This window comes from Onychomys torridus, chromosome 1 (genome assembly GCF_903995425.1).
Source record: "Onychomys torridus chromosome 1, mOncTor1.1, whole genome shotgun sequence".
In the NCBI taxonomy this organism is placed as follows: Eukaryota; Metazoa; Chordata; class Mammalia; order Rodentia; family Cricetidae; genus Onychomys; species Onychomys torridus.
This window is the reverse complement of record NC_050443.1, coordinates 110755285-110771407: the sequence shown is the minus strand read 5'-3', so window position 1 is coordinate 110771407 and position 16123 is coordinate 110755285. Positions and strand designations below refer to the sequence as shown.

General features: G+C 41.1%; 1 protein-coding gene across 2 annotated transcripts in view; it reads right to left on the bottom strand.

The window, feature by feature from the left end:
- The window catches only part of Zranb1 (zinc finger RANBP2-type containing 1), a 56935-nt gene extending 43747 nt beyond the window's left edge, over window positions 1-13188 (bottom strand). For both annotated transcript variants that reach the window (XM_036196271.1, XM_036196279.1), the window contains exon 1: window positions 12948-13188. The gene's annotated coding sequence lies outside the window, so the exon portion shown is untranslated. The remainder of the gene's footprint in view (window positions 1-12947) is intronic.
- Between the last annotated feature and the right edge of the window lie 2935 nt (window positions 13189-16123).

Here is a 16123-nt window from a genome sequence, read left to right as displayed (position 1 = left end):
TAGCAAGAGCAAGGCCCTGGGTTCGATCCTCAGCTCAAAAAAAAAAAAAGAAAGAAAAAAAAAAAAAGAAAAACCAAATAAAAAGAAAGAAGGGGGGGGGGGGACACTGCTTGACTCTTAAGTCAAAATTCCCAATTTCTCTTCTCTCATCTTCCTGCATCACTATCTTCCTCACAACATCAGGAAAAACAGTGGTGCTACAGCAGGATCCTGACGACACGGAGAACCCACTAACTACAAATTTAATCCCATTCCAGAGCTCAGATAACTTATCAAATCCCCATTAAACCTCTTATCCTTTCTTCATACGGCGCTCCTATCCTGATTTCTCCAGTTTCCACAAATGATACCATTCATATCCCTGAACCTCAGCTGAGAATCTCAGAATCACGTGAATCCTGCCTTCTACACAATTTTTTCCCAGTAGTTTCCATCTGATCAGTTATTTGTTTCCACCCAAGCCACACAGGCACTGGGAGCCCACAACTGGCAGCAGAACCAGAAAAACTAGAAGGAGCCTTATGGAATACAAAGAAAGATAACACTTTACCTAGAGAAAGTAAAATGCATAATGCCAAAGTTCGTTTTTGGTTTTGTTTTTTGGGGGTTTTTTGTTGTTGTTGTTGTTTTTTGAGACAGGGTTTCTCTATGTAGCTTTGCACTTTTCCTGGAACTCGCTTTGGAGTCCAGGCTGGCCTGGAACTCATAGAGATCCGCCTACCTCTGCTTCCCAAGTGCTGGGATTAAAGGCATGCGCCGCCGCCACCACCTAGCCTGACTGAGGTTTAAGGCTGGGGTTCACATTTGATACATCTGAGATATATTCCTATCTAGCTAGCCAGATTACAAACTGGCAAAAGCTAGCTATACCCATTCCCCCCCCCATCTTACCACACAAGTTACATATGTATCACCAAATATCTAAAACATTTTGCTGAAAATCACGGCCCTTACAGTGTCCTCCTCTCACTTCACTCCCCATCAAAAGATAAACAATGGACTGGAGAGAGGGCTCAGCAAATCAAGAGCACTGCTGCTCTTCCAGGGGACCTGGGTTTCATTCCCAATATTCACATGGTGATTCACAATCATCTGTAACTCCAGTTCCAGAAGATTCAACATCCTCTTCTGGACTTCGCAAGCACCACGCACATGGTGAACAGATATACATGCAAGCAAAACTTTATTTATATACATAAAATAATAAATTTTAATTTATAATAACATAAATAAATGTGATCAGGTGTGCAGACACATGCCTGAAATCCCAGCACTAAGAAAAGTACAAGCAGGAGGATGTCAACTTCTGGACCAGCCTGGACTACAGAGATAGTGTCTCAGAAATAAATGAACATGCAGCCGGGCGGTGATGGCCCATGCCTGTAATCCCAGCACTCAGGAGGCCAGAGATAAGTGAATCTGTGAGTTTGAGGCCAGTCTGGTCTACAGAGCTAGTCCAGGACAGGCTCCAAAGCTACAGAGAAACCCTGTCTTGAAGGAAAAAAAAAAAAAAAGAAAGAAAGAAAGAAATGAACATGCACTGCATAAAATGTAACTTGTAATAGAAATAATACAATTTTCATAACAAAATTATAAAACCCCTGCTTTGATATTTTGGAATATGACTAATTTATGGGGGGGAAAAAAGAACAACCATACAATTTGTCAAATAGCTTATAATCTGGAGCCTTCTGGTCCTGTGACCCACAACTAAGCACACTGCTCTCACCAGACTTCAAGACATGTTTTGGCTTTCCTGAATTTCTCACTAGCTCTTCTCCCTCAATCTTTGTTGGCTTCTTTTTATTTCTGATTTCAGGCACCAAGAGTTCCTTGGTTGACACAGCTCTAATCGCCAACTCACTCTTTGAAGAATTTCAATCAATCTGTGGTTTTACTTTTTTCCCTTCCTTTCTTTATTTGTATGTAGTTTACATGTAGGTCAGAGGACAACTTTCAGGAGTCAGTTCTCTCTTTCCACTATGGGTGTTACAGGGATCAAATTCAGGTCATCAGCTTTGGCAGCAAATGCCTGTACCTGAGCCATCTCACTGGCTCCCATCTGTGGGTGTTAAATACTACCTATATGTTGATGATTCCCAAATTCTATTTCCAGTCTGACATTCTGCCCAACTTCATATTAATAAATCCAGCCGCCTCCAGAACATTTACTCAACTATTTAGCATCCATCTCAAACTTACCATATCCAAAACTGAATTCTACATCAGAATTTCATGTTTCTAAGCTTCAGTTTAACTATCAACAGTTTAAAGGAACTAGACTACTAAGAATAAAAAAATAAATTGTTCATTAAATACTTGTTCCATCTGGGCAGTGGTAGCACACACCTTTAATCTCAGCACTCAGGAGACAGAGCCAGGTGGATCTCTGTGAGTCCGAGGCCAGCCTGGTTCTAGAGAGCAAGATGCAGGACAGGCACCAAAACTACACAGAGAAACTTTGCCTCAAAAAAACCAAAAAGAAAAAAAGCAAAAAGAAAGAAATACTGTTCCATCCCTCGATACCTGAAAGTATGCCATTCTATGCCAGACTTCTGTATTAAAAATCTGAGCAACATAAACTACTATCACAACCCATGCATGAACTGATTATTTGGATAGTGCTACATAAAGGGACAAGTACTAATTTTTTGCAAATCACTAATTTTTGGTAGTGGTTCTGAGGAACAAAAAAAAAAAAAAAAAAAAAACAAAAAACAGAGCTTTGCATGTGCTGGCAAGTACTCTGAGCTTTAGTCCAAGTATCATCTAAAAATACTTCATACATGTGAAAACAATGTATAAGTAGATCTCAGAATTACCCTTCCTCTATAGAAGTCACTGTTTACCTAGGACATAGTCCCTTGTTATCAAAGAAGACTGAACTGAACAAACCCGGTAAAAGTCCTCCCAAAAATGTGAAAAATAAGTAGTACAAAATAAATTCAAGTTAAATAAGTTATAGATCAGGTAAGGTGATGCATGCTTTTGAATCTCTGTGAGTTCGAAGCCATTCTGGTCTACAGAGTGAGTTCCAGGACAGTCAGGGCTGTTACACAGAGAACTCCTGTCTCAGAAAAACAAACAAAACAAAACAAAAAACCAGCTAGCAGAATGACACTGGCCACACCAGCACTATGCCATTACTTAACTGAGACAATTACCCATAATACAACTAGATAATCTATCTTCATTCCACACAAAACTCTCTTATTTTATTTATGCGTGTGTGCATGTTGAGTGTTGGGAACCAGATGTGTCCCCTGAAACTGGAGTTAAGGCAGTTATAAGCTACCTGATGTTTGTGCTGGGAACACAAACAACTCCTGTCCTCTTGCAAGAGCAGTACATGGTCTTAACCATTGAGCCATCTCTCCAACCCCATTAAAGATTACCATTTCAATGTGATAAGAATGTATTAACTACCCGAGTGGTGGTGGTACACACCTTTAGTCTGGCACTTTTGGGAGACAGAGGCAGGTGGATCTCTGTGAGTTCAAGGCCAGCCTGGGCTACAGAGTGAGTTCCAGGGCAGCCTTTAAAGCTACACAGAGGAACCCTGTCTCAAAACACACACACACACACACACACACACACACACACACACACACACACAGTATTAACTAGGGGCTGGAGAGATGGCAACAATGGCTGCTCTTCCAGAGGACCTAGGCTCAATTCCTAGCACCCACATGGCAGCTCACAACTGTCTGTTAACTACAGTTCCAGAGGATCTGGCACCCTCACACAGACATACATGCAGGCAAAACATCAGTGCACATAAAAAAAATAAATCTTAAAAAAAGAATGCATTAACTAGGGGAGGAAACATAAGAGAATTATCACAGGTTCTCTCTCTTAAACAGGAATTAGCAATCCACTGATGAGAAAAAAAAAACAAAAAACAAAACTAGAAGACTTACAATTGTATCCAATCTCGCATATAACATATATGACATTTATATAACATAAATAGTGACGTTTCTTTTCATCTATCTCCTAGTCATTTCAGGAATTCCCTCTACTTACTAACTTTTTCTCTTTAAATACAAAATCAACTTTCTCCTAAGCATTGCAATTACTAGACAGTGTAAAAAAGAAGGTAAGGAATACTACATACATGCATGTCCCTCAGCTATAGTAAAATCAATTTTACCATAACTTCAGAGTCATGTACCCCAAATTACAACCTCAAACAAAACTAATCAATTTACAACTCAGAAATAGTGGACAGATACAACTAGGTAAAACATTCTCCTTGTGCTCAGGGAAACTATAGACATGAAAAATTACAGACTTCTTAGATGTGTATGGGACTGGGACAATTAACCTTCAGAGTACATTGCCAATTCAGCATTTAAAAGTAAAGGAGAAGACACATGCCTTTAGTCCCAGAACTCTGGAGATAGAGGCAGGTGGATCACTTTGAGTTCAAGGCCAGCTGGGTCTACAGAGTGAGTTCTAGGACAGCCAGGACTACAGAGAAAAACCTCATCTCTAAGACAAAAATAATTAAGTAAAAATAAAAGAGGGCTGGGAGTTAATTCAGTCTAGCATGCCTGAAATCCTGGCTTCCATCCCAAGAATCATAAAATAATGAGACTTTTCTAAGAACTAAAAAGGAGACTTTTCTAAGAACTTAACTGTAGCCTGCAGTTTCTCTGGTCCTGCGCCCTGCCCCACAGTCTGGACGAATCTCTCCCACCCACATCCTGCATCCACTCGCTCCCAAGTAAACACACAGAGGCTTATATTATTTACAAACTGTATGTATGGCCTACTGGTCAGGCTTCTTGTTAAGCTAGCTCTTATAACTTAACCCATTTCTATTAATCTATATGTTGCCATGTGGCCATGGCGTTACCAGTCTGCTGGCATCTTGTTGCTTCTTGGGAGGCGGGCTGGTGTCTCCCCTTACTCTTCTTTCTCCTTTCACTGTCTCTCTTGGATTTTCCCGCCTGGCTCCATCCTGCCCTGCCATAGGCCAATCAATGTAGCTTTATTTATTAGCCAATGGGGAGTAACACATATTCACAGCATACAGAAAGACATCCCACAGCACTTAACATGTTCAAAACTTCTTTCATTATTCTATTCTCTGTAGAGATTGCCAACAGATTACTCCCAAATTACAAAGCACCTATAAGAAGGTCACTGATAAGTATATCTAGCTCACTAATAGCAGTTTTTCATCAGATGCTAAAGGAGCTACATGTTTGACAGGGGAAGAAGGTAGAAACCTGCAACTTTTACATAAAAGTATATGCAATAAGGCTGTAAAAAAGTGGCAGAAGCAAACATCTGAAATACTCCAAGGCATTGCCAACTTAGATTTACCATCTGGTTCAAAAATACCAATCTCTCAAATCAATTCAACTTCTGTTATTTATTTGAAACATAAAAGTTATTTTTGAATTAAAATTGTATAAAAAACATCAGCTTTAGTGGCCCATATCTTTACACACAACACTCAGGCAGAAGCAGGCAGACCTCTGTGAGTTCAAGACCAGACCAGCCTGGTGTACAAAGCAAGCTTCATGATAGCCAGGGTTACATAGTAAGACCGTATAACAACAACAACAACAACAACAACCAAAAAAAAAAAAAAAAAAAAAAAAAAAAAAAAAAAAAAACCTTAAAATGTGTTACTTAATAATGTAATCTAGAACCAGACAGTGGTGGTACATGTCTTTAATCCCAGTGCTCAGGAGACAGAGCCAGGTGGATCTCTTAGTTTGAGGCCAACCTGGTCTACAGAGTGAGTTACAGGACAGCCAGGGATACACAAAGGAACTCTGTCTTGAAAAAAACCAAAACCAAAACAAACAAAAATCAATGATTCCTATAGTATAAGTAATAAGAACAGGATGAAGTTTTTTTTTTTTTCTCTTTCATTGTAAAGACAGCAAAGGGCATCATGCAGAACAGTGAAAGCACTGTTTGTTCCAAATCGTTAGAAGTGGGTGAATAGCTAGGCCAACTCTGTCTATTTCACAATTCTGCCAGTTAGCCCTGTTCAACAAGTAAACAGAAATAGCTAACAAACCTTGCTAAGCATTATATGAAACATTTTACATATATTAGCCAATTCACTCCTCCAAACTACTATTATGTCCAATTTTAAAGACTAGAGACAAAGTACATTAACTACCATTAAGAAAAAATAATAATAATCAGGAGCTGCTAAGTGATAGAGCCAGAATTTGAATCCAAGCCTTCTATATCCAAGCGCACACACTCAGTTGCATGTTCCCACCATCCAAAACTTGAATTATTAACTTGCCTGAGTTTCTTGTAGAGCAATCCTTCTGAGACTACCAACAGGCAATATTTAAACATACATTTTGAAAAACATCAGAAACTTGGTGACACACATTTTATTCATGTTTTCCTTTTTAGATTTGGAACTATGAAAAAGACATCTAAAAAGTTGAAGTAAGCAGAACCTAAAAATTTATTTTAAAAAAACACTAAATTTGTGCCTAGAATGGGTAGCAGTGAAGGGACACACTACAGGCAGCCTGACTTTAGACTAATCTATAACAGTCCAGATTGGAGAAGGAATAAAAAAAAAGAATCGGACTCAGGAGGCAAAGGCAGATAGATCTCTGTGAGTTCCAGGACAGCCAGAGCTCAGAGTGAGACCCTGCCTGTCTCAAAAAACAAAAACAAACAAACAAACATGCTATGTTAATACAAATTTTAAAAGCCTTCTGTTAGCATTCAGCCAAGTGAAAAAGAGTAAGTCTAACTACATGACATGTCTAGATGGTACAGAATCTACAGATGACCACATTGTAAAGAAAAGCAATGACTGTCTATGTGATTAGTAGGCATATTCTACATATCTGTTAGAGCCAAAATCATCTTTCTTGTAAAAATAAAAGGTAATTAAATAATGTGCTCTCCAGCATGGTACTACTCTAGTTAGCAAAGCCTCTATTCTTCTGTGTTAAACTCACTTTAGAATTTCTACTAATGGATTTATTCTGCAAACACCTTATTTCCAAAGATAATGAAAAAAATAAATTTTCCGTTTCAACTGTAATCCAGGGAGTTAAGCTCAAATTTTAAAACTAGCTGAGCAGTGAGGGTGCATGCCTTTAATTCCTGCACTTGGGAGGCAGAAGTAGGTGGATCTCTGAGTTCAAGGCCAGCCTGGTCTAAAGATTGAGTTCCAGGACAGCCAGAGCCACAGAAAGAGATCCTGTTTCGAAAAACAAAAAACCCATAACTAATATTTAATTTGTTACTACAAAACAAACCTGAGCAATATCAAAACCTGTCTCCAATGCTGTCATATGCCCTACCATGAATTAAATGTACCAAATAATATAAATGGTAATAGAAATAGAATGTGATCAAGCCTCTGATATGACTGCCAAGTTATAGGATGTAGTAGACAAAGAGGCACAAGCCTGCTTGTGATTGGGATAGTTCCAGTGGGAGAGGGAAATCAGCACTGAAATATTTAGTTTTTCTTTAAATAATCCCCAAGGAAGAGGTAGAAAAACTAGAAATGAAACAATGTGTGCCATGTGTTGATAATGAGGTTATGAACACATGAGAATTCATTGTCCTGGAAGGGACAGAACAGAACACAGAATGAAATGTTTTGGAGATTATTAACACAATCCTACTGAAAATAATGGTTTAGGGACTTACATTGGTCTATAAATTGTTTACTGAATTGTAAATAAATTCAAAGTAAATGTTTAAAAAAACTGTTCTTGCAATTTTACAGAATTTTTTTTTTTTTTTTTGGAGACAGGGTTTCTCTGTGTAGTTTTAGTGCCTGTCCTGGATCTCGCTCTCTAGACCAGGCTAGCCTCAAACTCACAGAGATCTGCCTACTGATTGCTGGGATTAAAGGCGTGCACCACCACCACCTGGCAGCTAGCTATATTAAGTTTTAAAAATAATATTAATTTCCAAACCCAACTGAATGTTTTATGTCATTGTATTCAACACTTAAAAATTATTCTGGATAAGCCAAGTGGTGGTGGTGTACTCCTTTAATCCCAGCACTCGGGAGGCAGAGCCAGGCGGATCTCTGAGAGTTCAAGGCCAGCCTGGTCTACAGAGCAAGATCCAGGACAGGAACCAAAACTACACAGAGAAACCCTGTCTGGAAAAATCAAAAACACAAAACTTAACATAGCTGTGAGTAGTAGCATATGCCTAACAAAGCCAGCACTCAGAAAGCTAAGGTCGGAGGATCACTATCCTCAAGTTCTAGGTCAGCCTGCAAAGTATTCACCAAACTAGCCTGGAATACATAATGGGACCCTGTCTTATAAAGAAAAGGAAAAAACAATTTATTATTCTACAACTTACAGGTATGGTTTAAAAGTGAGAAATACAACAAAATATAAACCAAAGATCCTTTCATCCTAAACTTCCACAGATGAGTATACTTCAGAAAAATGAAGTAGTAAAATGCTGCCTTTAGTTTGTACTGAAAGAGCTGGGGATGTAGCTTAATTGGCAGAGGACTCACCTAGCATGAACAAGGGCATGGGTTACATCTCCAGCACATTCCTGTAATTCCAGAATTGGAAAGGCAGAGGCAGGAGATCAGAAATCCACCTACATGCCAAGTTTTAGGAAAGCCTGAGCTATATGAGAACCTGTCTCAAAGAAGAGAGGAGGAGGAGGAGGAAGAAGATAAGAAAAAGAAAAGTTCATGAGTATACAAGCACAAATCTACAAAATACACTGCGCCAGGCACAGTGTACACTTTAATCTCAACAGTCTAGAGGCAGAAGCAGACAGATTTCTGTGAGTTCAAGGCTGGCTTGCTATACATACCAAGTTCTAGGCTTGCCATGAGACACTGAGACCCTGTCAAATAAAAACAAACAGGTGGATCTGGTGTTGAATGCCTTTATTCCCAGCACTTGAGAGGCAAAGCATGTGGACCTCTGAGTTCGAGGCCTATGAGTTCAACTTCTGAGTTCAAAGCTACACTGGTCTACAGAGTGGGTTTCATGACAGCCAGAGCTACACAGAGAAACTCTGTCTTGAAAAAACAAAATAATAAATAAATAAAGATAGAATTATAGATCCAAGTGAGATAAATAATTGAACCAACAAATGATTCACTATTAAAAATATTAATGTTGCCGAGTGTTAGTGGCTACATTAATCCTTTAATCCCAGCACAGGAGGATCTCTGTGAGTTTGAGGCCAGCCTGGTCTACAGAGCAAGTTCCAGGACAGGCACCAAAACTACACAGAGAAACCCTATCTCAAAAAAAAATAAAATAAAATAAATAATAATAATGTAACCTTATCAAGTCAATGGGCTACTTGGATTTGTAAAAGGCACTTTCATAGACCAATACCGGTAATGAGATTGAAATCTAGATCAGTTAGCATTCCTACTAATAATTAAGTTGGATGCCTTACTTCTTTTCTTCCTTTTTTTTTTTTTTTTTTTTTTTGGGAGACAAGGCTTTTTCTGTGTAGCCCTTGCTGTCCTGGAACTCACTCTATAAAACAAGCTGGCCTTGAACTCACAGAGATCCACCTGCTTCTCCCTCCCAAATGCTGAGATTGATTAAAGGCCTATGCCACCACTGCCTGGCTGACCATAAACATAAATTTAAGAGCTAAACTATAAAATATTAGATGAAGTCAGGCTTCCAACTTAGTTTTTTTTTAATGCAGCTATCCATTTCTCCTACTGTATGTTGAAATTTACTGAACTTTAAGCCTAATTATTCTCAACTATAAGCTGATTATTTTGAGACAGTATTCTTTAGATGTATACCAAAATCCCTGTTGTGTAGCTGAAAGGATCCTCATTTAGTGCTGCATATTAAGCTGCAATAACACACTTGCAATTTGAACTCAGAAGACAGTATATAATGGCTATGATTTGTTGTTGCTGTTTTGCTTTAAATAACCCCCTTCAATTCTCTGCTTCCTTGTTTAGGACATATCATTAACTTTCTTCTTTTATTTCTCTTTGTATTTAACAAAGCTAAAGCTTACCTATTTATTATTTTTGTGGTGCTAGGGATCAAATTTAATTGTTAGGTAAACATTCTAGCTCTGAGCTACATCACATATTACTCTTCCTCATTGGCCTTTTGATACATACCATCAGCATCAGAGGTTAGAAATGCAAACTGAGGCTACAAATTATTGCTCCTTCCCATGTCATTTGCATACAATGCAGGATGGCTACCCTTCCTGTCACTAGTACCAAATCCAAAGCCAAGTAACTGCCTCAGACCCAGTGAAGGAAACCAGACATTTTCATTTGAATAATCTAATACAGTCATTGGAAAAATACCAACACCTTGTACTAGTTTTTTTTTTTTAAGTGCTAACAGATGTAAACATACTGACCAAGGATTTTTTAAGACATGACCATAGTTTCAAATATTTTGTCTCATAAGTCACCCAAAATCCCAGAAACTTCAATAGAAGAAAGCATATAAACTGAATATCCTGGAATACCTCTATAACCAGAAATACTTTGCCAGACCATATTTTCAGGGCCAACTGTACTGTCTCCATAGATAAACTCATTTCTCTGATCCTTAAAAAATATAGTTGGGAAGCAGAAATCATAAAAAGAAACCTACATTACCACAGAATAAGAAAAAAAAGAAAAGGTAGAAAAGTTTCACACAAAAGAAGAGCAAATATATCCCTCCAGGTTAAGTTCTCAGGGGTTGTTTTTTGTTGTTTTGTTTGTTTTTCGACACAGGGTTTCTCTTTGTAGCTCCAGCTATCCTCAAACTCACACCTCTGCTTCCCAAGGGAAGGGTAAAAGGCATGTGCCACCACTGCCCAGTCTCAAGAGGGTTCTTAGGAGACAGCACTGAAGGTGTCCCACACTAAGAACCATGAATACAGAAAAGGTGGATTAAATAAAGACCAAGAGGAGACTTCACGGGAACAAACAAACTAAGTTTGGCTAGACTGAGCTTCACACAGGGAAGACAAAAAAAATTAATACTAAAGGATACATAAACACTAGACTACTGAGAAATTTGAACACCATAAGGAGTTTGAATTTTTTTCATTCATTTCTGTAGGTTTATATATTGTGGTAAGAGGTGTGTTTAAATACACAAAATATAATGTACCCAAGGCGTAAGTGGGAATTGGCATATTTCAAATAAGCCACCACAAACAGAGAAAAGTGTTCAAACAAAAAGTATTTCTAGGAAAGAGGGGAAGGCCGCAGCAATGCTCATATAAAACAGAATTAAGTTACATAAAAAGTTTGCATCCTACTTCTGCAACATTTAAAATTTAAACTTTATAAAAGCAATATAAATATCAAATACATGAAATGACTCACTGTATCAATTACACATGAATCAATTTACCTCAAATGTTGTACAACTGAGTTCTGTTAATCCTCAGACTTTACTTTTTATTTATTTATTTTATGATGGGAAGAGGCAGGTTTTCTCTGTATAGTCCTGACTATCTTGGAACTCGATCTATAGACCAGGCTGGCACAGAACTCAAGAGATTCGCCTTCCTCCGCCTCCTGAGTGCTGAGACTAAAGGCGTGCACCACCATTCTCGGCTTAATCCTCAGACTTTAAAAGTGATATGTCATAACCCCTTTGAGTACACTGAGCTGGATCAAGGCCATTAGCTTAAAATACACTACTGTGAATGAGTTCATCATCCTATCCCAAATACATTTCAGGAGTAAATAAATGGGTGTCCCAACACTCAACTGCACTAATAAAGGTGTTAAAATAGCAACAAGTAAAAATCTCTCAAAGCATTCAAATAACATCCTCTCCAGAAAAATGTAAAATGTCTCATTACCCTCACAGATTAATTTTTTTAAAGTTACAAAAGTTTAATGATACTATTTTAAGAGCCTCCAAATCAAGAGAGAGCAGGCTTCTAAATATATTTACAAATACTTCATTTAATTAACAGGATCCAGCTTTACTTTTCCCAAGCATAGCCATTTTCTAATGGCCCCTGCCAAACCAAGATCTCCCCTGGCTTCTCTACGTATACCAAGTCACCCATGTTTGATCAACAAAGGTACCATGGATGCTGCAAAAGTTGACAGAAAGTCAACTAAATGAGAGACCACGGGGTACAGGAGCCATTCATTATATAACACTTCCCAGTATTTGCACATCATGTTTATTATCATCATCACAGATCAAACGTACGACGAGCCCAAACATTGGCAGCAGTAGAGGATAACTGTGAGACAGGGTACGGTAACCGAAAGGGGAAATCGAGGGCTGAGATACAAAATTCTAAGCAAGTTGGTTTCAAAACACCAGTGTGTCTCCAAGATAATGGGAGGGTTCAAACTTCCTGCTTAACCTAAACTGCCTGTTTTGTCTGTGCAATGACTGGCCAAACCTGAGCAGAAAAACAAAACAACAGCAAAGCTCAAGGTAGCTGCACTAACCGATCGTTACCAGGAGCAGTTCCAGGTGCTCATCGCCACCCGAAGCCTCAACTCTCGCCCTGATTTGCTTTAAAATGGCAACAGCGGTAAGCCACTGTACCAGGCGGAGAGAACGCGGACAAGGGACCAAAATACAAGTTTGGAGACCAGCACCAACTTATAGCGACGAATCCGGATGTTTACGGCCTACTTGAGGAATGGGAACAAGACCCACACACTCGGACTAGGGAGGAATCCCAGTTGCCGGAATGCGGCGGGCAGAAGGGCAGCGCCAGGCAGGCAGCCGACAGTGGCCAACTCAGGTCGGTAAACAAGCCGGGCGGGCCACTCTCCCTCAGGCTCTGGGCTCTCCCCGCACCGGGAAGCCCAAGATGGACGCGCGGCTGCCGGCAGTCCCGGGCCTGCGATGAGCTTTCCCGCAACGCTGCCGCCCGGAGGCTTAGCAGCCTGGGCCCCGCGAGGCCCCGTCAGGCCGCGGCCGACCCGCGAGGGGCCTGTGCCGCGGCGCCCCCAGCCCTGGCCCGGTTACCTGGCGGCCGCGGCTCCTCCTTCCCGTCTGACGCGCGGCGCCCGGCGGCCGCGGCAGCGGCGGCGGCGGCGACTCCCGCACGGCCCGCGGCGACGAGCCGAGCCCGGCCCCTCTCCGCCTCCCTCGGCGCCGCCGCCCACCCCGCTGCTGCCGCCTCCGCCCTCCCGCCTCAGTCAGGACATGGTCTCCGCGGGCCCGCGCGCGGCTCCCAGCGGCCGGAGGGGCGGAGAGGCGGCGCGGAGGCGGGGGCCGCGGCTCGGGGGCAGGGGCGGAGCGGACGAGGGACGTCCTCGGGCGCTGAGGACTCCGAATGGCGGCGGTCAGGACCCTAGAGCTAAATAAACCCCGCGGCGACCGCACAACGTCAGGGACTGGACCTTGCTGCTCGCCGTCCTGTGATTGGTTCCGAGGCCGCCGGAAGTCCAGCCAATAGACAGCCGGCTCTTTCCAGGCGCTGGAGGCGGGCCGCGGCCGCTGACGTCAGCAGCGTGCGTCCTGATTGTGAGGCCGCGGCGCGCGCGTTCCCGCGACGCGTCCTCGGCGTTGGCAAGTATCCCGAAGTGCAGGTGCGGGATGCATGTGGAAGGCAGGAGGCAGGTACGCGGGGCCGCCGTGGGCTCTTCTCTGCAGCAGAGTCGCCAGAGCTTTGAATCATGCGCGAGTCTTGCATCTCAGACGTGAGCTGCTTGCTAACTGGGAGGCTGCTTCGCTGTTCCTTATGCAATTTAAAACTTTTTTTTTTTAATTTCAGTATTTTGAGACAGACTCTAATTCTGTAACTCAGGCTGGCCTAGAACTCCTAGTAATCTTCCTGCCTCAGCCTCCCTAAGAGTGCTGGGATTACAAGCTCTGCTTAGTTTGCATTTTATTTATTGATATTGATTGATTGATTGATAGATAAAGGGGTCTCTTGTAGCCTGGTCTGCTTCTAACCCCACTAAATAGCCAAGACTGGCCCTGAACTCCTGAACCTCCTGCCTTAGCCTCCCGAGTGCTGGACTTACAGGTGTGCCACCACCATGCTCGGCTTCACCTAAAAATTTTTGTACTCAAACTTTTTCAAAGTGTAAATTGCTTTAGAAGTAATGTGTTGAGGACCGAAGTGGGTAAAGGTGCCAAGCTTGACGACCTGAGTTCCATTCTCACTACCCACATGGTGGAACAAAAGAACTCCCACAGGTTCTCTGATCTACACACACAATAAGTAAATGTGATTTTTTTTTTTTTTTTTTTTTTTAAGTAATAGGGGGGCTGGAGAAATGGCAGGCATTTAAGAGCACTTTCTGCTCTTTCAAAGAACCAGAGTTAACTTCCCAGCAGCCACTTCAGTGGGCTACAGTCTCCTGTAACTCCAGCTCCAGGGGGTTCCGTGCCCTCTTGTGCTGCCACCAGCACCCACACTCACTTGCATAAACACACACATAAAAATAAAAACGTTTAAATAGTATGTTGCCGGAAAATTACAGCACTCTGGGAGGGCATTTAATGGTTGTGTTGGATCTATCAGGTACAAAAGGATGACCATGTTACTTGAAGTTTGATGTTTCCAAACTTGGATGGGAACTCACTTTGTAAAGCTGTCTATGGTATTCTAAATTCTTTGCATTAAATGATATAAGATATATGTACAGCTGTACCATGGCCAGCAAGGAATAATGTAATGTTTAGCTTCCCTTCACCAACGTCTTCCATAACCCTTGGGATGCTTCTTTTTCCGTAGTGATTGCTATGAAGTAGAGGCCTTCAACACCCCATCCTGCTCAAGAGCTTATCCATGAATTCAGTTTAAACAGAAATAGCCTTTTGCCTATAAAACAACACATTCTTGATCATATAATTAACTCATTTATAGATAGAATCACACACCATGCTATTATGTAAGAACAATAGTTCAACTAACACATTGGAAATATTTCCTTTAAGCACTTCTGAATACTTCCAGCTTCCCCTTCCTGAATCAAAGCTTCACAGCATTTTACCTACAAATAAGCACCAATCACATGATGAGGTGTCCGAGTTGTATGTTATTTTAGTAAGAAAAAAACAATATGATTTAGAGGAAGCTTTTTTAAAAATTATTTATCTTTATTTTGCGTGCATTGGTATTTTGCCTGCATGTATGTCTGTATGTGGGTCTCAGGTCTTACAGACAGTTGTTTGCTGCCATGTGGGTGCTGGGAATTGAACTCAGGTCCCCTGGAAGAGCAGTCAGTGCTCTTAACTGCTGATCCATCTCTCCAGCCCCAAGAGGAAGCTTTTAATTCAGTTTAATGAATGTCTAGTAAAAGTCTGTGTATCGAGGAGTAAGCACACAAAGTAAGGAAGGCTCATACTAGCGGCAAGAACAATAGCACAGAAAGAGGCTGAGTCAAAAATAGCCACAATTACCAAGTGGGATTGCTAAGTAAACTAAAGTGAAAGTTAACTTATACTTGGGAGACAGAGGCAAGTGGATCTCTGGGTTGGCTCTTGTAAACATGCCGTAAGTCTGATGACCTGAGTTTGGTCCCTAGAACTCACATAGTGGAAGAAGAGAACCAACTTCCATGGGTTGTCCTGCTCCACATATGTGCCAAGAAAGGCATTTGTCCATACATGCGTAGACTCACACATACATGTAATTTAAAAATTGAAAAAGACTGGTTTGTGCTATTTGGCAAAGATCAAACACCATTTTCTTAGGTATATTTGTGGTTTGAGAAATAATTCATTTAAAAAATGAAGTAATATATTTCTTTGAACCACTATGGTAACAAATAGGGTCAGTATTGTTTGCTATGCCTTTTCTGTTCGGTGTTTCCTGAGCTACCTGTAGAAAATACAATCCCATCATGTTTCTCCTTGTTTTCCATTCTAGGAGTTCTACTTAGTTCTATTAATAGTAGAAAGCCTGGACTGGAGAGGTGGCTCCAGAGTTAAGAGGACTGGAGTCCAGTTCCCAGCAAGCATGTTGGGCAGCTCACAACCACCTGTAACTCCAGCTCTAGAGGATCCTATGCCTTCGGGACTCCAGGGGCACCTGCACTCATGTGCACATACCCCCACACACATAATTAGAGATAAATTTTTTTTTTGTTTTGAGACAGGGTCTCACTGTATAGCCCTGACTGAACTAGAATTTCCAATTTAAGCCAGGCTGGCCTCTTAACTCACAGGAGCCTGCCTTTTGCCTCCCA